Source organism: Canis lupus, chromosome 24 (genome assembly GCF_048164855.1).
Source record: "Canis lupus baileyi chromosome 24, mCanLup2.hap1, whole genome shotgun sequence".
NCBI lineage: Eukaryota > Metazoa > Chordata > Mammalia > Carnivora > Canidae > Canis > Canis lupus.
The window spans coordinates 43093256-43118933 of NC_132861.1; the positions used below are offsets into that span (position 1 = coordinate 43093256).

Consider the following 25678-nt stretch of genomic DNA (forward strand, 5'->3'; position numbering starts at 1 on the left):
TTTTGGACATGTAGATATATATACATATATATGTATATGTAAATATATACATATATACGTATATATGTAATATCTATACACACATATCATTTTGATAAAAATACAAATTAATTTTAAAATTAATTTTAGAAAACTTATTGTATGTTACCTACCATTGTGGGAAAGCATATGTACACTGACTCATTTGGAGTTTTCGTTGTTTGAAGAAGGGTCATCTTACTAAGCAAGTCCAATAACTTGCAATGAATGCAGAAAATAAACAGAGCAATAACAATCCCCCCTGGTCCATGAAAGGCAACAGTTTTAGATGCTGGACTTGGTCAGCAGCAACAGGAAGGGGTTAACTTGCAGAACTGAAACTAAATCCCTTTCACTTGCCTTACTTTGCAAAAGACCAAATATTAAGGGAAAAGAAAAAAATGAGTATAGTTATTCTACAAAATTTGGATCGCTGCTCAAAATAAGCTTGCACATATTTATTCATTAGTGATCCATGAAAATAAAGTACTCACTTTAAAAGCCTAATTTAAAATGTCAAACATTGGATGCACAAAAATGGATACATTTTAAAAATCTAATATGCAGCAATTTGGTTGATGTCAAAATCAACCTTGTTTCTAAAAATCCATCTACTTCTGTGGTTAATCCTAATGGTTTCTTTTAACTACAGATTCTGATTTCTGGATGTAATTAAAATAGCCAATAACTTTTTAGCTGCCATTAAACCCTGTCTTAAATTACAGAGGGGAAATGGAGCCACCCATCGACATAATCACTATCCAAATAATCCCTTAAAAGGCTTTGCAGTATGGAAGCCCATGAGTCAAATAGAAAGTCACAATTTTAGGGTCTGCCGGGATGTCTTAAACAGACTTAGGGGGAAGAGGGGAATCTCAAACATTAATTTCAATCATCCCATTTTAATAACTTTCAACATATTGTCAGTCCTGTTTTATTTATACTCCCACCCACTTCCGTACCTCCCCAGAGTATGTAGAAACCAGATACCATATCATTTCATCTGTAAACATTTAAGAAACCACATATAGAAAGATAAGACTACTTTTCTAACATAAATACAATGTCATTTTTTTGCACCTGAAATTACTGTCAATAATCCCATAACGTACTCAAATACCCAGTGAATGTTCAAATTTTCCCCAAATATCTCATAAATATTGTCCCATAAATGTTTATACAGCTCATATTTTTCAATTGGGATCCAAAAAATTCTACATATGGCATTTGGTTGATATGTCTCTGAAGTCTCTTCATTTCTGATCAATTTCCCCCTCCTTCTTTTTCCTGCTTTCAATTTATTATTTGAAAAAAAGTTGGTTTTTTTTTTTTTTTTTTTTTGTCTTGTAGAATTACCATTTTCTGGATTTTACCATTAGAATCCACATAGTGTTTTCATTTTTTCCCCCCAATCTCTTCCTTCTAACCCTCACCCTCAAGACTCAAATATTAATATTGATCAGTGGATTCAGGTGTTACTAGCTTGATTCATCCATTATAAAGGTTTCTATTCACTTTTTACTAATGATTTGGGGAACCACTCATGATCATTATCTATAAACATTCACTATTGCATTAGGGGGAGAAAATGGTTATATCCTAATTCCATTATTCTGCAATTAACATGTATAACAATTCTTATAACCAAGACTATTTCTCTTAATAATTACACTGAGGATAGAAAAGAGGATAATGCTTGATTCTTTCCATTTGTTTTCCAGTTTTCAGACAGATTGTGATTTCTCACTTTCTCCAAAGGTTGTATAGGAAGTATTCTCTTTATGTTATTAAAAACTCATGCACATTTTAACATAGGTGTTGTATTTCAAAGTCTTGAGGTTGTATTTATTTACCGATTTATTTTTATTGAAATATAATGACATATAACATTATATCAGCTTCAGTTGTTCAACATCATGATTCAGTATTTGTACATACTGTGAAATGATCATCACAATACATCTAGTTAACATCTGTTTCCATACATAGGTACATTTTTTTCCTATAATGAGAAGTTTTAAGATCTTGTCTATTTATGATGCTCAGATATTCCTGTATGTTGCCAGGGAAACTCTTTCAAGTTGGTTTCCAACTACTCCTGACACAACCCAGAGCCTTTAGCAGTGTCCCTTTAATCTGGTGTAGAGAGAGTTTCCTGGTTCATTTTGTTCATTTCATGTCTTAGACCTGGACTCAGCCATCTTACAAGGTGCTCTGATTTCCTGTTGAGAGACAAATGATATTTAGAGATCATAACCTAGGTTCTACAGGGTATTCATTGCTACAGATTGACCATTGTTTCTAAACTTTTTTTAGTGGACAGAGATAAGGGAAAAAAATCATGAAAAACATAAGTTCATACTATTATTTCCAATTCACATTTAGGATTAACTGGTTTTTACTTTAATTCTTTGATCCTGTAATATGTTTCTTTTCTCTTGTACTGAAAATCTTGGTTTCTAATGATATTGGCATATTTAACTTATTTGCTTTGTCATGTGTATGTGTTTCAAACTGTATTCAGGGTAATTTGCTTTAGAAATATTCATATTGGCAACTGGGTGGCTCAGTGGTTGAGCGTCTCTTTGGCTCAGGTCGTGATCCTGGAGTCTCAAGATGGAGTCCCACATCGGGCTCCTGCAGGGGGCTTTCTTCTCTCTCTGCCTGTGTCTCTGCCTTTCTCCCTGTGTGTCTCTCATGAATAAATAAATAAATATATTTTTAAAAGAGAAATATTCATATTTACATATTTAAGTATGTTTAAAGATGTGACAAACCAGCTAACTCAAGTATATACATATTCCCCAAAAAAATCTTATTCCAGATAAGAAAAAACTTTATTTCACAGAAAAGTGATTGAATAGAAATTTTGTTATTTCTATGAAAAAAATATAAAAAAGAAAAATCTCAAACTAGGTGAAAGTGACAACAGATGTACCTGTCCAGATCTCAAGCTGCATGACCAAGACTGGTGATCCTTTTCCAGATTAAAGTGTGGAAGACTAGACTGTTAGGATAACTCAGAGTGGAATTGTTTTTGTTGTTGTTTCATTGTCTTGAGAAAGAAGGCAATTGAGGTGATGAGGGACTGTTCTTAGTGATGTCTAAACATTTCTGAATTAGCAATAGTAGAATGAGTTAGCTGAATAAGGATCATGGGACATTGAAATTGAGGTTAAGTGATGACAATAATATCTAGGACATAATAGTTAACAGAGAGCCAAGGGATGGTAAGGGGAAAGGTACTGATGCTTAAAGAGGTCAAGGAAATGAGAATCTGGGTTTGGATGGATCATCTGTGCTTACCTCTAAGGTGGGGCATGATCACTTTAGGAGCACCTTGATGAAGACATAGGAATCCATAATTAAAATTCCTACTTATAGCAGTCAACTTTCTATAAACATTCATTTCTAGTTCATGTCATATCATTCATTAGAGTGTATGATACTCTTTGGAGAAGGATGGTTTCACAATAAAAGGCAGTCAGGTAAAGACGAGAATTAACTTGATTCTCTGCATCCTCTTTGTAGTGGCTAAATCATACTACTCCATGGTATGACTATGCTACTATATAGGTAAACCATTCCTTCTTAAGAGACTATATGGTTTGTTTTTAATCTTCACTGTTATAAAAATTATGAAATAAATACTCCTACACAAGTTTCTGCATAGCTATTCAATTAGGATAACTCTTAGAAACGATGGGTCAAAAGTTATCCATCTTCAAAGGTCTATTAACTTAGTTGGTATATATAATTGAAGAATGCAATATTTATTGCCAGCATTTTGAACATGCTACTCGATTATTACATCAGGAGAGTTCTTATCAAGTCATAAATAAAGATGATTAATAGGAGAAAGGCAGAGAAACATTTATCAGTATTTATCAGTACTGAGGAATCTGATTTTAGGAAACCAAGAAAAATAAATATTTTATATCATGGATTGTATTTTTTCAGGGTTTGTGTGTGTGTGTTGTTGGAAGAATCCCAAATTCCACTTTCTTGATTTTTTAAATTTATCCTGTTATGTAGACTAATCTGTGTGACTCTACTATGTGGCCAGTTTATGTCTCCAGAATCTTGGAGGTTCACTAAGCAACAGAAACCAGCTTTTGGCTGCCCTTTCTTTCTAGATAATATGGAGCCAAGATAGGAAAAAGATAATACCAAGCATTCCATGTCAAGCACACAGTAGCTAACTGATTAAAACAATAACAACAAGAAAACATCATGGAAAACCCCCGGTCTCATTTTTATTGTTTTTCCTATTTTACATTTGTTTTTGGTTTTGGATTTTTACTATTTACTGGCTTGCATTATTTTTGTTTTTTACTACTCAATGTTCTTCAATTTCATTTCATTGCTTCAGTTTCCAAATCTGGAAAAATCAAACAAGATTTAACTGGAAAATCAATGACATTCAACTGTAATATCAAGTCGACCTCCAACAGAATTATCAGAACTAGTGTTTCCTATAGAGGAGGAACCATTCTACCCATCCATGCAAAAGCATGAGAATTAGCTTCTGTTTACATCTTTCATTAGTCATGTTCCCTTCTTCCAGGCTGACAATGCACAAAGGGAAAGACAGAAATTTGATCATGCAGATGAGAACAGTGGAGTGCTTCTTAAAACATATTAACCAAGCCATGGAATTTCTGTGGTCAAAGTCAGAAATGATCCCCAGAGAAGCCATTAATAGTTGCCATTTTGACTGAAAGGAGTTCTGAAGTCAGTGTCAATGAATGCTGTTTGAGTTTTCGGTTTTTTGTTTTTTATTTATTTGTTTTTAGATTCCTTAACTGGTTCACTATTTCTTCTGTTGTCCCAAGTGGCTTTGCCTTCTCCTGTGGAATTTTCTTGACTAGAGTCTCATTAGACGACATTTCTTCTAATTAGATTTCTTGGCTGTTAGAGATTATTATGCTAGAAAACCGACATTCCTTCCTCCCTCTTTCCTCTTCCGTTACTTCTATCCTGCTCTTGTGTTTTTATTTATGCAAGATGCAAGCCAGATGTTATATTAATAAGAGAGCTGATTTTCCTCAAGGAGCCATTCATCAGCATAGAAGTATTCTGTAGACCATGTTGCAATTTCTGAGAATTCTTTAAATTCTTTCCTTTTTTTTTTCATTTTAAGTAATAAATTTTGGAAGATACACTTAAAAGCAATATAACTATAAGTGTAGAATTACTTCTGTTTATGGTGAGTGCTAATACAGATTAGGAATTTTCACAACTAAAATTTAAATTTAAAGAAGGAATTTAAAAGAGGGGCTATATCTTAGTATAGATGTAGGTAGCATATCATAATCGATGTGTATAAACTTTTTGAAAATTTGATGAAAGTGGAACAAAGATGTTTTATCGAAGAAATGGAGTATCTCACACCATAAAATTCAGATTCTGTGTGGTTTAAGGTTTAAGGTGTCTACTTTCAAACATACAGAATTAAATGATTTCTTCATTTCTTCCCCCAAAGCTCTTTTATAAATGAGGGATATTAAAACCAAGAAGTGAAGAGCTTCTTGTATTCTTCAGACAAATTCATCTTCTAAAGCACACAGAGATAAAATAAAAAAGAAAGGCAAAACCACAGTCAAATTCATTATGATTCCAAAAATAATCTCTTAAAACAGACACAAGATCCTTAAACTACCAAACATCCCAGGAACACTCAATAAAAGCTTTGGAAGTATTTTTTTTAAATCCTCAAAAAGCTTAGTTCTGAGTCTTACCTTCCTGTTGGTTTTGGTTCTGTAGCTTAGATTAACTGACCAAAGTAGCTACCCTGAAGTCCAAGACCCCATGGGTGAGAGTTGAACCTGGGGAGTGATGCAGTACTTCTCCCCTTCACCAGTTTTCTAGGCACTCATAACCTGTGTGTAGTATTTATAAGATGAAGCACCTCCTTGATTTTTATTTATGGTATATTTTACAATCTAAAGGAATGGGTGCCTCAGCAACTACTACCAGTGGCCCCAGCACTTTAACAGGTAGAAACTGGTAAGACTCATTCTTGATTTCACTGCAGCCAGTAGTTACCTGCAACTAAATATCAAGTCCTCAGGAACTACCAGAATTTTTTCTTATGTCTGGCCATACTAACAGCCATACCATCATCCCAGCTTCAACCTCATGTCTGTCCTCTTTACACGCTTTAACTTCCTAAGAATCTACACTCTCTGGCATTCTTCCTAACTCACTGGCTGCTCCTCCTTGGTCTCCTTGACTGATTTCTCTTCATCTGCCTGACCTCTTATTATTGGAGTCCTTCAGGGTTCAAGGGTTCAAGCCCTGGACATCTTCCCTAACTATAATATTCCTTTCACCCAGGCCCATATGCCATCTTTGTAGCCTGACCCCAAATGATGATCTCCATCCTGTAGTTCTCACCTGAACTGCAGACTTGTATATTCAACTGGCCATTCCACATCGCCATGCCGATGTCTAGAGGTTTCTCAATAACAGGCTCCAAATACCACCTGATTGCTCACACTTCTCACCTCTTCCCCTGATGCCACCCAGATCCAATCTATTAATATCTTCCTTGTGCCATTACACCAGACTCCCAACCCATCTCCCTGAGGTCCCATTTCACTCCTACAGTTTATTCTTGACACTATAGTCAAAGTGATCTGGACCACGAATAATATCAATCATATCACTCATTAACTCATTACTTTCCAATATCTTCCCAGCTTACTCAGTGAAGCCTAATATATTTACACTGACCAAGAAGACCTGACCGCATTCCCTGACCTCAGCTCCTACCATCTTGCCCCTCACCTTACTTCAAGCACACTGTCCTTGACGTCAGCCAAGATACTCCCTGACAGAGACTTCCCCACCCTAAATGTTGTGCATGTGCTTCTTTCTGCCTGAAGTGCCCTTCTGCCAATGTCTATGTGGCTTGAGCCTCGTCACCATACTTGCCTACTTTTCTCCAACACACGTGTTGCCATGTGGGGTATCAGCTGTTTTACTTATTTTGTTTACTGTCTGTCATCTCCCATTAAAATTTAAGCCCCACTTTGTGGGTCACTGATGTTTCTACATTCCCTAAAACACTACCTGCCAATGGAGTGCTTTCTCAGCAAATAAGTGTTGACTGAATGAATTTTAATAGTCCTGCAATCATAGTTATTACCATTCAGTCTGTCGACAAACATGTAATGACAACCTACAGCCTTCATAGTAGTGCATTCAGTGCTATAGTGGAAACAAATAATGCATAAATGCCTTCAAATAAGTTATAATTTATTTGTGCAGTTTGAGATATGTCTGTATGGAACCCTAACAACCAAATGTAACACAGAAGGATGACAAATGAAAAAATGCACAAAATTGCTTATGTCACTGTCATCTTTTGAGACAGGATATGTAAATATATTATTCTAAAATCCATTTTTTAAAGGGAAGTTCCAGGTCTATTCATTTGTCAGGAATAATTTCACATGTCAATATGCAAGTTGACCTCAAAATAAATATTCGCTCAAACTTTCAGATATTCATTTATTCAAACATTTATTCAAAAACAAGTTGCTGCCAGCCTCTTCCATGCCAGACAAGCACTACCTGAAAGACATAGGCTCTAATTGTGAATGAGAAGGGCCAGATCTCTTGCACTTACAAAACTTATCATGATGTACTTGAACACCTACTTAACTAATAGTGGAAAATAGGAACATTCTCTCTATTCTTGTGTATCACATGGGCATGTTTTCCCTTTTACCTGAAATCCCTTCAAAATCTATTTGCCAAAAATTTTCATTTATATGTGGAAGAGCAATAAGGGCCCAGGGAAATTGGTGTACAAAAAGACAGTGTGTCTAGTTCATAAAAATGTTAAATATGTACTTATCATATGACCCAGGAGCTTTTCTTCAGATTAAATGATAACAGCTGCAGAAAGACCTGCACATGGATTTCATAACAGCTCAATTAATAATGTCCCAAATGTCCCAACAGTAAAAGCAATCCATGTCCATAAATAGTTTGATGAATAAACAAATCGAGGAATACCCAAACAATTGAATACTAATAATTAATAGAAAGGGCAAACATTGATGAATGCAACAATTTGGATAGGCCCTAAACCTGTTACACTAAGGTGGAAAAAAAAATTAAAACAGAGACACCTGGGTGACTCAGTTGGTTAAGCATCCTACTTTTGATTTGGGCTCAGGTCTTAATCTCAGGGTCATGAGATGGAGCCCCACTCAATCTACATAAGATTCTCCCTCTGCCTCTCCCCCCTATGTATGTATGCTCTATCTCTCTTTCATAAATAAATAAATAAATAAATAAATAAATAAATAAATAAATCTTTTGAAAAGAAACAGACACAAAAATAAGTGGTATAATTCCATTTATATAAATTCTGGAAAATTCAAAGTAATCTGTAAGGGGGACAGAAAGATCAGTCATTACCTGAGACAGGAATAGAAGAAAGGATAAGTTACAAAAGGGCTCAAGGAAACTTTTGAGAGTGACTAGGAATATTTGCTGTCTTCATTGTGATTATGTTCTATGGGAATCTACCTCTGCCAATACTCACCAAGTACTCTTTAAATATGTCCAGTTTCTTTTATACATAAAAAATTGTAAAAAAAAAAAAATATATATATACATCATACAATTTATCACACAAGAATTTTGGAACCTCACCTCATCCCCAGAAAAAGCACGGACTAAAGCAGCTAATATAGTGTTTGGTACCTATTGGTACAGAAAGCATCATTGTCAAAATATATGTATTTGTAAATAATAGCTCTTATATAACATAGCAACATCATTTGTTAATTTAATTAAATCAACAGCAAAACCCCATGAGGTCAATTTTATCATTAGCAGCCATAGGAAAAAAAAAAAACTATGAAGGCATGTGCCTTGGGTATTCTAGGTTAGGACACTGAGAGAAGTCACTGAGAGGACCCAGTTGGTGACTTGCAGAACAGGCTTCAATGCATGCAGTTTGTCTCCAGATGTGTGTGCTCATCTCCCACTACACACCACGGTGAAACATAAGGAGGAATTCAGAGAAGAGAGACTTCACTGTGTGTTCCGAAGTCAGAGAAGTCTTTTTAAAAATACAGGATGTTGGGATCCCTGGGTGGCGCAGCAGTTTGGCACCTGCCTTTGGCCCAGGGTGCGATCCTGGAGACCCGGGATCGAATCCCACGTTGGGCCCCCGATGCATGGAGCCTGCTTCTCCCTCTTTCTGTGTCTCTGCCTCTCTCTCTCTCTCTCTGTGTGACTATCATAAATAAATAAAAAAAATTTAAAAAAAAATACAGGATGTTTGCTGAGCTTTGAAAGGTAGAGAAGCTTTGGAAAAAGAGAAGGTTGGAGTGCACCTCAGACAAGGCTGATGTGTCCAGGCTTTGTGGGGTCTGGGAGGTATTTGTCCAGTCCTTGGTGACATTCTTTACAAGGTGAGTTAGATCAAAATGCACTGACATTTTATCATATAAATATTGCATGCAGGATATAAATAGCTGGATAAATGGGGTGGGGGGGAGGACAAGGGGAAGTGGTTTCTCCCCTGGCAGAGGTCTTATGACAGGAAAGGAACAGAATTGGAACAAGAGAAGACTATTTAATGATTAATAAGTCAATCTTTTTATTTAATGTATTATATGACCAAGAAAAGGGGAGCTGATGAGGCTCGGCTGCTCACAGTGACAGGGAAAAGGAAATATTGCTCTCACAGGGTCATTTGCCAACATCAAAATTGGTTGCCAGAATTACTAATTAGTAACAGCAAAAATATTCCTCTTGTGATTTTACCATGGCGGTAAAGATGATGTTGGCCAGACATCCAGGAGAGCACAAAGGCATAACACAGATTCATGTCTGAGGAAACCAAGAAACATCCGTCATACCAGAGAACAAGATAGGAGGAAGGGACAGCCAGATGAGGTGAAGGTCACAGAGAGTTGCTGAAAGAAGCCAAGAGGGAATCAAATGCAAATCTTAAGAAAACTTACAGAATAAAAGCAACCACTTGGAAGAATGTCTTCTTGGAAGAATGGCAGTAGGAGATCACGCTTGTGGTGGAGGTTTTCTGAACCCAGACTGATACCAAGAGGATGAAAGTAGGACACATCATCCAGATACAGCCCTCTTGAAGGAAGCAATCTGCCAGAGGGGACGCAGGAGAAGAAATGCTCGGCATTAAGTATCCCTGCTGCTGCCACCTTCGTGGTTAGGAGAAAGAGTGGTAAAGCCCATTCATGCTCACAAAAAAAACCACGTGTCACAGAAAATTTCTGCCAGCCTAAAACATAGCTCTTGGCCTTATTTCCATGAACTTCCTGAAAACAGTAGGTCTCGGAGGAATTTAACTAAATCAAATATTCTTAATGATCAAAAACTACCCAAGTAAAGGATATCCATGTGCTTTACTGAAAGGAAATAGAATAGAAAATAAATAGCGAATTCTATATTACATGAGAATGGAACAAATTAAAATCGTGATAATTATATCACCATTAGCTATCAAACCTTAAATAAATAAATTTCATGAACCAAATGCTGCCCTAAAATCAGAGTTTCAAGAGGACATGGAAGACATAGAAGAACATCTAGGAAACAAAGTTCAGCAGAAGCAGCAGAGGAAAATAGACACCTTTAAACACCTGGCAAAGAACTTGGTAACATGGATTATGAAAAGCAATCATAAAAAAAAAAGAAAAGAAAAGCAATCATCAAGATGGAATGAAAGTAGATTAAAGCAAAAATAAAAGAGAAAAATAGTAGTTATAAAAGTAATGTAAAAATATTCCCACAAACGGTGATTTGGTGTCCTTAATGAAGACATCTAAGGTACTAAAATATTTTTAAGAGATATCCAAAGATAATATTCAAAAACATTCTCAAAATTACCAAAATACACCTGCATCTATCAGAAATCAAATATATAGGACACATTTTAGGGTGCCTCAAGATTGAATGATCAAGTTGCCACCACTAAGATGAAATATATCACTCTGACTTGAAGGTTCTCCACAGCAGCATGAAATCAGACCAGGCAGTGACCAGCATTCCCAAAGTCTTCAAAGAATCTCAGACCTGTTCAAGCCATCATTCAAGCATAAAAGCAACGAACCACAGGCCTACCTCAGAGATATTGTGGTTTTCATTCCAGACCACAACAATGAAGTGAATATTGCAACAAAATAAGTCAAATGAATTTTTTGGTTCAGTGCCTATATAAGTCATGTTTATACTATAGCATAGTCTAGTAATAATAGTGAATTGCATTATGCCTAAAAAACTCAATGTACATATCTTAATTTAAAAATACTTTATTGCTACAAAATGCTATCATCTGAGGTCTCCACAAGTCCTAATCCTTTTTGCTGGCACAGGGTCTTGCCCAGATGTTGATGGCTGATGACTGATGAGCATGGTGGTTGCCCAAGGGTGGTATGAGACTGGTCTTTCTTCAAATAAGACAATAAAGTTTGCCTCACTAATGGACTCTTTCGCAAAAGATTTCTTTGTAGCATGTGACACTTTTTCATAGCATTTCACCCACAGAACTTCTTTCAAAATTGGAGTCAGTCATCTCCAGCCCTATCACTGCTTTCCCCACTAAGTTTCTATCATATTCTTAATGCTTTATTGTCATTTCAGCAGACTTCACAGTGTCTTCACCAGGAGTAGATTCTATCTCAGGAAACCACTTCAGCAACAATTAATTGTTAAAGTTTTATCATCAGACAGCAGTAATTGAAATATAACAATAATGAAAAAGTTTGAAATATTGGGAGAATTGCCAAACTGTGAAATAGAGCCACAAAGGGAAAAATGGTACTGATAGATTTGCTGAACTCAGGGTTGTCACAAACCTTCCATAGATAAAAAGCACAATAAAGCAAAGCACAATAAAACAGGGTACACCTGCATTATGTTTTAGACATAAAACAAATCAGGAAATATGGTTATTGAGTCCCCCATAAAGAAACAAAAGGACCACTTTCAACCACCTAAAAGATAAGTATAAATGCTATTAAACCCATTTAACTCTATGAACAAGACTAAGTAAGATAAATGTAAGTATTATGATTAATGATAAAATAATAATGAAAAAGCTAACATTTATTAAGTGTTTAATAAGTACCAGACACTGTTCTACAGCCTCATATAATTTCTGTGAGGTGGGGGGTATTATTTATTATTATTTATACTCAATTATGTCACTTAGCCTCTGTCTGTATATATAAATAGGATTATACGTACAGGCACTCAGAGATTAAGTAACATAATAGAACACAGTCTTTTTCTATTTAAGTAGTATTAAAATAATATATTTAAAAGACTTAGAGACAACACTGAAAGAAGTTGCTGATATTCTCATCTAAGTCTATAGGAGAAAGGCAAGATTTTATTTTATTTTATTTTATTTTTTTTTGAAAGGCAGGATTTTAAATTGATAAATAAACTAATATCATTATGACTGTGGCTAAAGGTATAAAAGAAATCACTAAAATAAAGAATATAATCAAAAAAAAAAAAAAGAATATAATCTACCAGAATCAATCAGTTGAGGAAAAATGGGGAAGAATCAGAAATATAATTATTCCAATGATTATATAAAATAAAATAGCAGTGTATGAAATAATTGTAAAGAGAAAAAAATGAAATATGAATAGTATTTTTAAGACAAAGTTATAATTTTAAGACATAGCTATAATCAATATATTATTGATTATACAGAATGCTTATGTATACATAGTAAAGAGAGATTAGTAAGAATAATAAAAATGGTTTTTTTTTTTTTAATTTTTATTTATTTATGATAGTCACACACAGAGAGAGAGAGAGGCAGAGACATAGGCAGAGGGAGAAGCAGGCTCCATGCACAGGGAGCCGGATGTGGGATTCGATCCCGGGTCTCCAGGATCGCGCCCTGGGCCAAAGGCAGGCGCTAAACCGCTGCGCCACCCAGGGATCCCTAAAAATGGTTTAACAATAAAAAGGAGATACAATTATTCTCATGACAGATTATAATAAAAGGTTGTTTTTATTTTTTAATGGTATAATTATGAAAATTATTACAAAAGCAAAAATTCAAACTCTCCAAATTATCAGAAGAAATACATGTACATAAACCAAATCACAGACCATGCACACCACATAAAGAGTGAGATAAGAATTAAAAATGCAATTGAAATGGAACACATAGAAAAAAATGTACTTTTTTTTTAAATGTACTTATATGACAAAATAAATCTGTAATATAACTGTAAGATGGTTAAACTCACATGTCTAAATAAATGGAACTGATTGAATCATAAAATCAAATTATTTTATATATAAGAACAAAGAATCAGTGTTATGTTCAATACCATGTTATACATAATAAGCATACAAAATTGCAAAAAAAAAAAAAAAAAACATTAAAAACAGGGCTTCAAAATAATTCCTAAAAATACAAAGCCAAAGAAAACAAGAGTGGATTTCCAATTAAAAAAAAATCAAAAAAAAAAGAAAGAAAGAAGAAAGAAAGAAAGAAAAAAGAAAAGAAAGAAAAGAAAAGAAAAGAAAAAAAGAAAAGAAAAGAAAAGAAAAGAAAACAAGAGTGGTAATTGTCACATCAAAGTTAAACTCAGCATAAAGAGGATTAATGAATTAAAGAATTCCATAAAGGTTGCATGCCATAATATACATCTAATAGTCGTGATCATCTATTGGCCAAATAACATATACAGTTGACATTTGAACAACATGAGGATTAGAATGCTGATTCCCCACACAGTCAAAAATTCACATAACCCTTTTGACTCAAAAATTTAATTACTAACAGCCTACTCTTGATCAGAAGTCTTACTGAGAACATAGCCAAGTAACACTTATTTTGTATGTTATATATATGACATACTATATTTTTATAATAAATAAGTTAGAGAAAAGAAAATGTTATCAAGAAAATCATAAGGAAGAGAAAATACATTTATAGTACTGTTCTTATTGAAAAAAAATCCATGTATAAGTGGACCTACCCAGTTCAAACCTGTGTTACTCAATTTTGTAATCAAAATTCAGAAACACAGATGACAGGAAATACAAAGAGTAATGGGAAGTTTTAATTAGCCCTTCAGTTTAATGAAAGACTGATCAATGGAGAAAGATAAGCAAAGATATAAAAGATGTAAATAACAAGTTAATCATATACATCAAGCTATGTACATATTAAAAGCTCAATATTTCACAAATAGAGACTACGTGTATTTTTCAAGGACTTGGAACATTCAAAATATATTAGGGCATAAAAAAAAACTTCAATGAATACTGAATTGTAAACGTAATTATTTTTAAAAGATAGCCCATAAAGACATAAAATTATAACTTCATATAAAAACTAGGGAAAAAACCTTAATGGCCTAAACTTAAAAAAAAAAAAAAGCTTAATTCTTAAATCAATAACTCCAAACCAAAGTTCAGAATATTTGGAAAATATAAACAATAAAATTAACCACAGGGAAAGATAGAAGGAGCATTTAGATGTGAAAGTATACATAAAGAAATCAAGTTTCAACTCGAGCAGACCAGTACACACACAAACAGAAAGAAACGTAGACATAGGGAATTAATGATGAGTTGAGAGTGTTCCAAATGGAATCTTATCAAGCCTTAATTAAGCAATAATTACATTGCCACTTAAATGATTTTATAGCAGTAGTCTACAAAATCTTTCTGTAAAGGGATAGAGTAAATGTCTTTGGCTTTGTGAACTATGTCCATTCTCAGTGGCATCTAATCAACTCTGTCCACAGAGTGAAAAGAGCCATAGACAATATATAAATAAATGAGTATTGTTGGTTACATTCCAATAAAACTTTATAAAAACAGGTGGTTGGCAGTAGTTTGTCAAGCCTTCTTGTAGAGCACAGGTCAAAAAAGCTTTCAAATTATTTTTATAAAAGTGATAGAATATTGGTAACAAAATGCAATAAATTGTAACAATAATGTTAGCTCTTTCTTATGAAGATCTACAAAATTCTCAACAGAATATTAGCAAATGAGGTTCAGCAGCACATTAAAAGTCTTATAATATAAAATAATCTAGTGGTCTTTATTCTAATAATGTATGACTTAGTGTTAAGAATATATTAGCATAATTCACTGTATTAATAGTTCAAAAGCTAAAATTTCAACATCCATTATTTATGAGAAAAAACTTTTTCAACATAGTAATGGAAGGATAAGGCTTTAACATGTCTTTATCAAACTAATGGCTTGAATTATACTAACTGAAGCAGTGAAAAATTTCTTCTTAAAAACTAGAATGACCACTATCATGGAAAAAGAGAAGGGGTATAAAAATTGGAAAAGATGAGGATACAAGTATCATTATTTGCAGAAGATATGATCATTTACTCAGGAAACTCAATTAAAAATCATTGCAAGTAATAAAAAAATCAGTAAAATGGCTGGGTGCTTTCTATACCTGTATTTATGTATCTGTAGCTATATTTCTAACACTTAAATAAACATGAACCAGTTGGTGCAAAATCCATATTAAGAAAAATCTAAAATGTTATTGAAGTACACAAAAGGCTTCAATGAATAAATTATTTACCATAACCTTAGGTAAAAGATTCAATGTCATTGAACCACTGATCCTTCCTAATTTATAAATTTATAACCTTCCCAAGAAAGTGACTAGGCCTTTAAAAAAACAGATAAGCTGATTTTAAATTAATACAGAAAAATCATCAAGTAAGAACATCCATGTCATATCTACTTGAGAAGGTTAATGAATTGAGACTAGTCTTATAAAGCTTTAATGATTACTGTACTGTCTTATTGTACACGGATAGATAGATAGATCAAAGAAAGAGTAGGTAAATAGACCCAAAGAGCATAGAGGATTTTATTTTAGGTTATGCCTGTCAGTAGAAACAATAGAGATTATTCAATAATGGTGATGAGGCAATTGGTTGGCCGTCTAACCAATATTGGATCACTCTATCAGTTACAATAAAATTAAGATGAATCAAAAATTTAAGCATTAAAAGTAAAACCATAAAATCATTAGTTTGTAGGAAGCTTGTAGGAAAGGCATTTCTAAATCAGACACAAAATCTAGGAAGCATAAATGGAAAGGCTGGTTATTTGAAATATATAAATCTCAAAATGTCTGCATTGCAAAGAATTATAATCAAAGACAATGACCGAAAAACAAACAGAAAACCCATAAAAAAGCAATAAGCTGTGATTCTTAATGTTTATTTCTTTTTTAAAAAGATTTTATTTATTTATTCATGAGAAACACTGAGAGAGAGAGAGGCAGAGGCACAGGCAGAGGGAGAGGCAGGCCCCAAACATGGAGCCCGACGTGGGAGTCGATCTCGGGTCTCCAGGATCATGCCCTGGGCCGAAGGCAGGTGCCAAACCACTGAGCCACTCAGGGATCCTGGTCCTTAACGTTTAAAGGACATTATGGTAAGTGAAATAAGTCAGACAGAGAAAGACAAATATGGTACCATCTCATCTATACGTGAAATCCAAAAACTAAACAAACAAACAACAACAATAAACAAGCTCAACAGATACAGAGAACAGACTGGTGGTAGTTGTCAGAAGTGAGGATGAAGGTGGGCAGAATTGGTGAAGGAGGTCAAAAGGTACACACTTCTAGTTATAAAGTAAATAAGTCATGGAGATGCACTGTACAACATGGTGACTGTAGTTAATACTGTATGCATTCTTGAAAGTTACTAAGGGTAAATCATTAAAGTTCTTATCACAAGAAAAAAATTCTAACTAAGTATGGTGCTGGATATTAACTAGACTTGTAGTTGTGATCACTTCTCAATATCTACAAATACCAACTCATTATGTTGTCAACTGAAGGTAATATCATGAGGTATGTAAATTATATTTCTATAAAGAAATGATTTTGAAAGTAGTAAGCTATGGTCCTTAGTGTTTTTTTTTTAATTAGTTCCAGAGGTAGAATTTAGTGATTCTTCAGTTGCATATAATACCCAGGGCTCATTACATCAAGTGCCTGCTTAATACTCCTGAACCAGTTACCCCATCTCCTCACCTACCTCTCCTCCAGCAACCCTCAGTTTGTTTCCTAGAATTTAGTGTCTCTTATGGTTTGTCTCCTCTTAATTCTCGTCTTACTTTATTTTTCCTTCCCTTTCCCTATGTTCACCTGATTTGTTTCTTAGATTCCATATATGAGTGAAATCATATGGTATTTGTCTTTCTCTGACTTATTTCACTTTGCATAATACCCTCTAGTTCTGTCCATGTCATTGCAAATGGCAAGATTTCATTCGTTTAATGGCTGAGTAATATTTCAGTGTGTGTGTGTGTGTGTGTGTGTCCATCTTCTTCATCCATTCATCTGTCATGGGACATCTGGGCTCTTTCCAGATTTTGACAATTGTGGACATTGCCTATGAACATTGGGGTATATATGTGCCCCTCAAATCTCTATGTTTATATCCTTTTTATAAATACCAAGTAGTGCAATTGCTGAATTGTAAGGTAGCTCTATGTTCAACATTTTGCGGAACTTCCATACTGTTTTTCAGAGGGGCTGTATTAATTTACATTCCTACCGACAGTGTAAAAGGGTTCCCCTTTCTCTGCATCCTCACCACCATCTGTTGTTTCCTGAGTTGTTCATTTTAACCATTCTGACCAGAGTGAGGTGGTATCTCACTGTGGTTTTGATTTGTATTTCCCTGAAGACTATGGTCCTTAATGTTTAAAGAGCATTAATACGAATCAACACAAATATTTCAAAATGCCTAAGTAAATCAATAATTTAGTATAAAGAAGAAGTACGAATGACTCCTATACGCATTGAAAAGATGCTCAACCTCACTCTCTGTTTCACTGATTATTGTTTTATTTTTTTAATTTTCTTCCTTCTCTTTTGAGCTTAGCTTGCTCTCCTTTTTCTAGCTTCTTGAGTAGAACCTTACATTAGTAATTTTGGACTTTTCTCATTATCTAATGTAAACATTTAAAACTCTAACTTTTCCTCTAACTACATCTATAAATCCCTTTTTGTATTGTAATTTTGTTATCATTCAGTTCAAGATATTTTATTTTCTCATATACTATCTTCTTCACAAGATGGTTTTTTATAGATGTGTGCCATGTAATTTCAAATATTGGGGCTTTATAGAGCTCACTGTTAACTGGTTTCTACTCTGTAATTTGTCCATCATTCAAACTTTATGGAGACTTGTCTTATAACTCTGGATATGGTCCATCTTGGTAAACGTACTATGTATCTGCGAAGAAAATGTGTTGGGTATTCTGTTCTATAAATATCAGCTAGGCTGGTTGATTAATAGGGCTGTTAAGGCTGTTTATGCTCTTACTGGTGTCTTGTCTAGCTGTGCTACCAATTACAATTACCGAGGGAGAGGCGTTACAATCTCCAACTATAATGGTAGATTTGAACATAAATACACCAAAAAGTTGATTTCATTAATTTTAATTCCCTCAATATTTACTTCATAAATGGTGAAACTCTACTATTAGGCACATCCACACACATTCATGATGGTCATGGATTACTGGTGACTTACCTTATTCAGTGTAAAATAACTCATTTGTTTTGAAAACAACTTTGTCAGTAAGTCTACTTCATCCAGTATTAATATATACATTCCAGGTTCCAATTATTGACATTTGCAGGTCTATCTTTTTCAGCCTATTTACAATCTGTCTTCATAAAGAATTCTGCTTGTAGACCACATACAGTTGCTGTGTGCTTAAAAAAAAAAAAAAAAAACAACAACCCAGTTTGACAATCTCTGTTTTCTAATTGGAGTGTTTAATTCATTTGCATTGAGTGTTATTGTTGAGATAATTGGATAAGGATGTACTTTTTTGCTATATTTCCTGTTTGTCTTATCTGAACCTCCTTTTTCTTCTGTCCTCTTCTACCTTCTTTTGAGTTAACTGAATACCTCACAGAATTCTGGTTGAATGTGTCTATTAGATTTTTATGCTTAATTTTAGTGGTTAATTGAGATATTATAATATTTTATCCTACATTTTCATGATCTATTTATAATTAGTATCATAACATTTCAACGTATGTATTCTGTGACCACACAGTTCCATATATCCTGACCCTTTATGCTGTATGTAGTTGTCCGATGTATTGCATTTTTATATGTTAAATATTCCAAACACAATCCCAATTTTTTTCCTTTTAAAAAGTCATTGGATTTTAAAGAATTAAGAAAGAAATAGTTTTAAAAATATGCACCATAGATTCATCATTTCTGGTGCTCTTCACTCCTTCCTGATGATATATGGTATCATTTCTCCCAGCTGGAGGAACTTCCTTTAGCATTGCTTATAAAGCAGGCAATAAATTCCACCCGAAAAATGTCTCTATTATGTCTTAATTCATGAAGGACATTTTTGCTGCATATATCGTTCTAGATTGATAGTTTTATTTTTTTCTTTTAGCATTTAAGGCATGTCTTCTCACTGACATCTTGCCTCATTATTGCTACATGAACAATAACTCTTACCATTTGTACCAATGTTCCCTTATATGGAATGTGTGGTTTTTCTCTGGTTGCTTTTCACATAGATGTTCTCTTTATCACTGCATTTCAGAATTATGAATACAATGTGTCTAGGTATGACTTGCTTTGTATTAATTCTGTCACATTTGGGATGAGATTCTTGTAACCTTGTTTTTCAGCAACTTTTGGAAAATTGCAGGCATTATTTCTTCAATTTATTTTTGCCCCATTCTCTCTCCTTCCTCTCTTTTTTCGGATACAGTTTCACAGTGGTATCACTTTGATTCCTCCACACGGCAGATCACATCACGGGATTAGTCCAAGGGTTTACTGGGGAAAATGCCTGTGAATGATGAAGGGGAGAAGGAAGTATACTTGGAAGTCTACTCAGAACAACCACCACAACAAAACCAGTGCTTGGGGAAATAACTGCGTAGCTAGGGCATAGTCACTGCATACTGCTTTGTGTCTTTAGAATGTTGTGTGTTTTAATAAAATCTTAAAAAAAAATAAAAATAAAAATTTAGGGCAGCCCAGGTGGCTCAGCGGTTTAGTGCTGCCTTCAGCCCAGGGCGTGATCCTGGAGACCCAGGATCCAGTCTCACATCAGGCTCCCTGCATGGAGCCTGCTTCTCTCTCTGCCTCTTCTCTCTCTCTCTCTCTGTGTGTGTGTGTGTGTGTGTGTGTGTTTGTGTGTGTATGTGTGTGTGTCTCACTAATAAATTATTAAAAACTTTTAAAAAAAATAGAATGCTATGTGTTTAGCATTTAGCCAGGTCATGTATCATATCACCTATTACCTATTGAAAAAATTAACTAAATCCCCTTTATAAAATGTGTATTTAGTGTTTCCTGCAGGACACAGTTTATCATAATCCCTCTGTTTGTAGTGGAAATGTTTATGAAAAGTGAAATAGCTGATTGTGCACAAGCAAAGAGGGAAGGCTTAGGACAGGTGACCCTTAGCATCTTTCTAGCTGCCCCGCCCCACCCCACAGCATGCAGCCAACACAGATCCCAGGCTAGAACAGTGAGTAAACACTGCCCAGGTGCCAGAGAGTTCCATGAAGTTGGGCACACAAACTCCCTTAACCCTTACATTGACACTTGAGTTTTCCTTTTTTCCCTTGGTTCTCATCTTTTGTCTTTTTTCTGTCTCTATAATATTCATTTAAATGTTATTTTCTATGTTGTAAGCATCAAAGCACTTTTGAGTAAAAGATAACAATACTTAGAGTTCACATATGTGAACTGAATTCCTAAATGCCTGTTTACCAAAGCATTTCCATAAAACGGTGCAAGAGAATGTGTTGCTCTCACCAAGCATCAACATTCAGGCTGTCCATTCAACTTGATGAAATCGCTCACCTATTAATAGTCTGTAATTTGCTATTTTTACCAGAGCATTTTTGTTTGTTTCCGGTGTTTGTGAAATAGTAAATCTCTTCATTTCCCTGAATGTGAACTAAGCTAAACCATTCACCAGTGTGCTCCTTAAAGCTTAATTTGGAAATGATAATCGCTTTCTAAAACCATCGCAAAATAACAAGATCCTGCCTTAATGCAAAGGCTGAAATGTAATGAAAGATTTGTAGTACTATTTGTGAATCGCTTGAGCATCTGCCGCCAGCCTGAGTTTCATGCATTCCCAGGCTGCTGAATTATGTCTTCGTATGCACCGAGAAAGCACGCCTAACATTTTTCACATGCGGGAGATTAAACCTTGTTTGTGAGCTCTGCTCTGAGTGAGACTGTGCTCAATACTTGTTTACGACCCCTGAGATTGTTCACCGAGGCTGCATGTATCAAATAATTATATGGTAGGAGTGAAAGGTGGAGCTGTGTTGTTTGTGCGGTGGGCTCAAGGCAATGACAAGTTCTTTAAAACTGCCCCATCAACTCCTGCTAATTGTGGCATATATCCCCATGGCAGAAAAGAAGCTCATCTTTCATTTCCATGGCACTTTTTTCCAAAGCCTGAAGATAGAAACTGCCCTGACTCACAATAAATACCCACCCCCACCCCCACTTGGGATAATGACTAAGAAACACATGGATCTCTGCTTTTCTCTCTCTTCATTAAAAGGGAGTCTTGTCATTCAACTAAATTGAATTTGCCTTTCATTTTCCATGGATGAGTTTACTTTATATCTCTGCAGGCACATAAATATATCTGAGTTGCTGCTTATCTGGCTACTCAAGGCAGCACTGTAGTTTTGCCAACCAAGAGGAACCTTTGGGATCAGCCTGGAACAGACTCATTATACTCAGAGATTTATAATTTTCGAATTGTCTTTATCCTGCTTCTCACCACCAGGACATTTATTCTAGGACCCATTCAGACTGTGAATCGTAAAGATCATTCCCTATCTGTTAAAATTTGTCTTGTTGGTCGTTCTCTTCAGATTGCTAGATACCAAAAACTCATTCCAAACTGGCCAACACTAGAGAAGTTAACAGCTCATGGATGATAGCAACAACTACATAAAGCACTGGGATTTGCTTTTTAGCAACACAAGTATGGAAACCAGTGAAGCAGTAGAATCGCTGTATTCTAAACATGGGAAAGACCTTCGAAATTGTGTAATCTCCATAGTTTAGGAAATGGATGCTCAAAGAGGCAACCTAATATTATAGAGCTAGTTAATCAAAGAGCTGGAACCATGGCGTGCCTAGATGTGCAGTTAATCGACCAATTCTTGATTTCAGGTAAGGTCATGATCTCAAGGTTGTGAGATCAAGCTCCACATTGGGCTTATGAGTAGCACGGAGTCTACTCGAGATTATCTCCTTCTCCCTCTGCCCCTCCTCTCAGCTTACATTCTCTCTGTCTCTAAAATAAATACATAAAATCTTAAAAAAAAAGAGCTTTTTTTTCTAAACTAATATGCTGACCTCAAATCTTTGACAGTTGTGAGGTTTCGAATATGTTTTTTTAAATATTTTTTTTATTTATTCATGAGACACACACAGAGATAGAGAGAGAGGCAGAGACACAAGCAGAGGGAGAAGCAGGCTCCACCAGGGAGCCCAATGTGGGACTTGATCCTGGGACCCCAGGATCATGCCCTGGGCCGAAGGCAGATGCTCAACCATCAACAACTGAGCCACCCAGGCATCACAGTTGTGAGGTTTTGAAATGTTAGATAACTCAAAGGAGAATCATTGCTTTTGGAATCTCTGGCATATATTTATCAAATTGAAAAAAAAGTACAAGAATAAAAAAAAAGTACAAGAGAGTAAGAGAAAACATACTTATATCGGAATCTATGATCTATATATTTCTACAACAGAATAATAGAAGGTATCTATCAGGTAATGAAGAACATTGGCCTTGGAGAATAAGATAAAAAATGCCATGTGTCTTCTTGTGGGAGAAGAGAACTGGTGGAAGTAGGGTCCTTTCTTCTTGAGGGTGGTATGCTCTACAAAATATTTACATCGTGGATCACCTTCTTGTATTTTAACCAGGTAAATTGGGTGAAAACATAAACAGATTTGTTATTGACAAAAGAGAATGTGTTACTTTCTCCAAGTATCGACACCGAGGTATTCATTCAAGTCTGTGAAATCTTTTACCTATCTGTGATAGTCTGAGATTTGCATTTTTACAAGGATATACTAGAAAAGGAAATGTCACAAGAGATCTAGCTGCTTTGTAAGGAGGGCAAAACAGTGTCAGTTGGAGAACACAGACCCTAGCATTAAATAGACCTGATTTTGAATCCCAGTTGCACCAGCTACTAATTAAGCCATCTTTGGATTTATCCTCTCTAGGCATCAGTTCTTTCATGGGAGAAAGGGTCATCATAGTGAAAACTACCTCACAGAAGGTTTCTAAAGATAAAAAGGATAAGAGATGAAAGTATTAGCTCTGTGCCAGACTCATAGTGAGCCCTTAGTGAATGCAGCATGTTATAACCAAAAGGTAGGTAAAGAGATGGAGATAGACTAACCTGTGTTTAGTGATAAGCTGTAATGGAGACAGGAAGAAGTCTTGAATAGAGTTTTTATATGACAGGACAAAGCAAAGTTCCAGAATGTCATGCTTAATGTCAGCAATGGATGAGTCTTCTCTAAGTTCCAGTCATTTTACATGGTTTCTTGTCAGTGCCTTCCCTCCTACTGTCCTGACTCGCTGAAATGTCCTCCATCCTGAATCTCCTGGGTTAGATGTCCAGCCTCCATTCATTCTCCCATATATCCCTGCTTCAGCATTCACCAATTTATAGTGTTATTTTGTTTCCCAGTCCATCTCATCAATGAACTCAGCTCATGAAGGAAACAGACTATAACAATTACAAACATTTTAATGTTATTCATTTTTTCATTCTTAGAACCTAAAAGAGTGCCGAACATACAACAGCTGCCCAAACAGCATTTGATGAATGATGAATGATGACTCCTCATTTGAGGAGTCAAATCATACATTCCTCAGGCTGCCTGCATTTAGGACCTGAAGCCATTCTGCTGATGTCTTATTCCCTCGAAGCAAAGAGCCATTCAGTTCACTTGTGAATGGGTGACCAAACCCTGGGCATTCTTAGCATTTGTTTTTTTCCAACTAACTTGCTTCCTCTCCCCCCAAAACATAAAAGAAAAAACTGGATAGTCATTTCTTTTCACTTAGATATGAGCAAGTGTATTCTGAAAAAAGACAACTATAACCAAAGCAAAAAAAGAAATTAAGTGCCTAACCATTTTCAAGGATTAATTTTACCCAGTCTCCAGAATTCACTTGCTTGGTTAGGTAAACTGTACATTATGTAATATTACAACAGCAATGCCAAATTTCTTGGATCTAATAATGTCCTTTATCTTCCAATACACTCACATCCACAACAGTCTCTTCCTAGAAACTTCTTTACAATCTTTGAGTAAGTTCCTCATCTACCCCATGATTCAATGTTTTCAGCTATAAAATGGAGATAATAGTGGGACCTACTTCATAAGAAGGCTTCGAGGAATAAATGAGTTATACAAGTTAAGACATTTAAAACAGTACCTGTTAGGTGCCTGGGTGGCTCAGTCAGTTAAGTGTCTGCCTGCCACTCAGGTCATGATCCTGGAATCCTGGGATAGAACCCCACTTTGTTCTGCTCCTAGCTCAGCAGAGAGCCTACTTCTCCCTTTCCCTACCCCCATCACCACCAACCCCACTTTCTCTCCATTTCTCTTTTTCTCTCAAATAAAGAAATAAAATCTTAAAAGAAAAAACCAGCACCTATTACCAATGAACAATTAATAAAAGTCAAATATTATACTTACATTAAAATATTTCATAATAATTTAGGAGATTTTAGAGTTATAGTTATCTAGATACCAATTTTAAGTAAATGACTTTTGTAGGTATTGGAAAATTCATCTAAGAACTGAAGATATTTGCTTTAAAAATAAACATTGTATACAATGTGTTGGCTCCATTTCCTCATGCTCTTTGAAGGGTGTATCCGCAAGTGCACTCTCTGAATTAAGAGTGTGAATCTTTCAGTCTTTCCATGGCCACCTAGTACCTTACTCTTTCTGCCTTTCTACTCTCATTTTCTCTCTTCTTAAGTTCCTACCACACGCGCTAGTTCAGAATTGAAATCCCATGTGATCCAGAACATAACAAAAGGCTTCAGTTCGAGACTCCTACAGGCTGTAGTTGATAAAACATCCTTCTCCCTTCCACTCTCCTTCTGCATTCTCCACCCATCCCACCCCTAGCAGAACTGTTTCCTGATCCCCAGCTGCCACCTCAACAAAAACTTGAGAGTCAGAGCCTAGCAATGTCGACCTGTAATTTGCTATTTATTCTTCCATCTCAGCAGGGTGCTTCCTGCTGCCAAGGATTTCCCACTTTGAAATGAAAGATGAAATAGACACCTGCAGGATTCTCTCTCAACCAGCCCCTCACTCTGGTGAAAATCCTGAAGAGTGCAGTGAAAAAGCTAACAGGATGATAGTGGGGTGGAATATTCAGTGCTAGAAACAACTCCTGAGGTGAATGCCAAGATGATTGTTTTGTTCAAAGGGCATCATATCCGTAAGGGAAAGGAAGGAGACTCAGTTCTTCTAAAAAAAAAAAAAAATACTTTGGGATATTTTTTTTTGCCCAGTTTTGGTTTTTTTGTTTGTTTGTT

At 35.3% G+C, this 25678-nt stretch overlaps 1 long non-coding RNA gene across 2 annotated transcripts; it reads right to left on the minus strand.

The window, feature by feature from the left end:
* Nucleotides 1-1836: 1836 nt before the first annotated feature.
* Nucleotides 1837-24638, minus strand: LOC140616128 (uncharacterized). Of its 2 annotated transcripts, XR_012016654.1 has the most exons (5): nucleotides 24559-24631; nucleotides 23510-23842; nucleotides 19557-19896; nucleotides 18597-18781; nucleotides 1837-2240 (listed from the first exon to the last, which is right to left on the minus strand). It is a non-coding gene; the product is annotated as an uncharacterized lncRNA (long non-coding RNA). The 2 variants fall into 2 exon arrangements; XR_012016653.1 differs by lacking the exon at nucleotides 23510-23842 and having other exon boundaries at nucleotides 24559-24638.
* Nucleotides 24639-25678: the final 1040 nt, after the last annotated feature.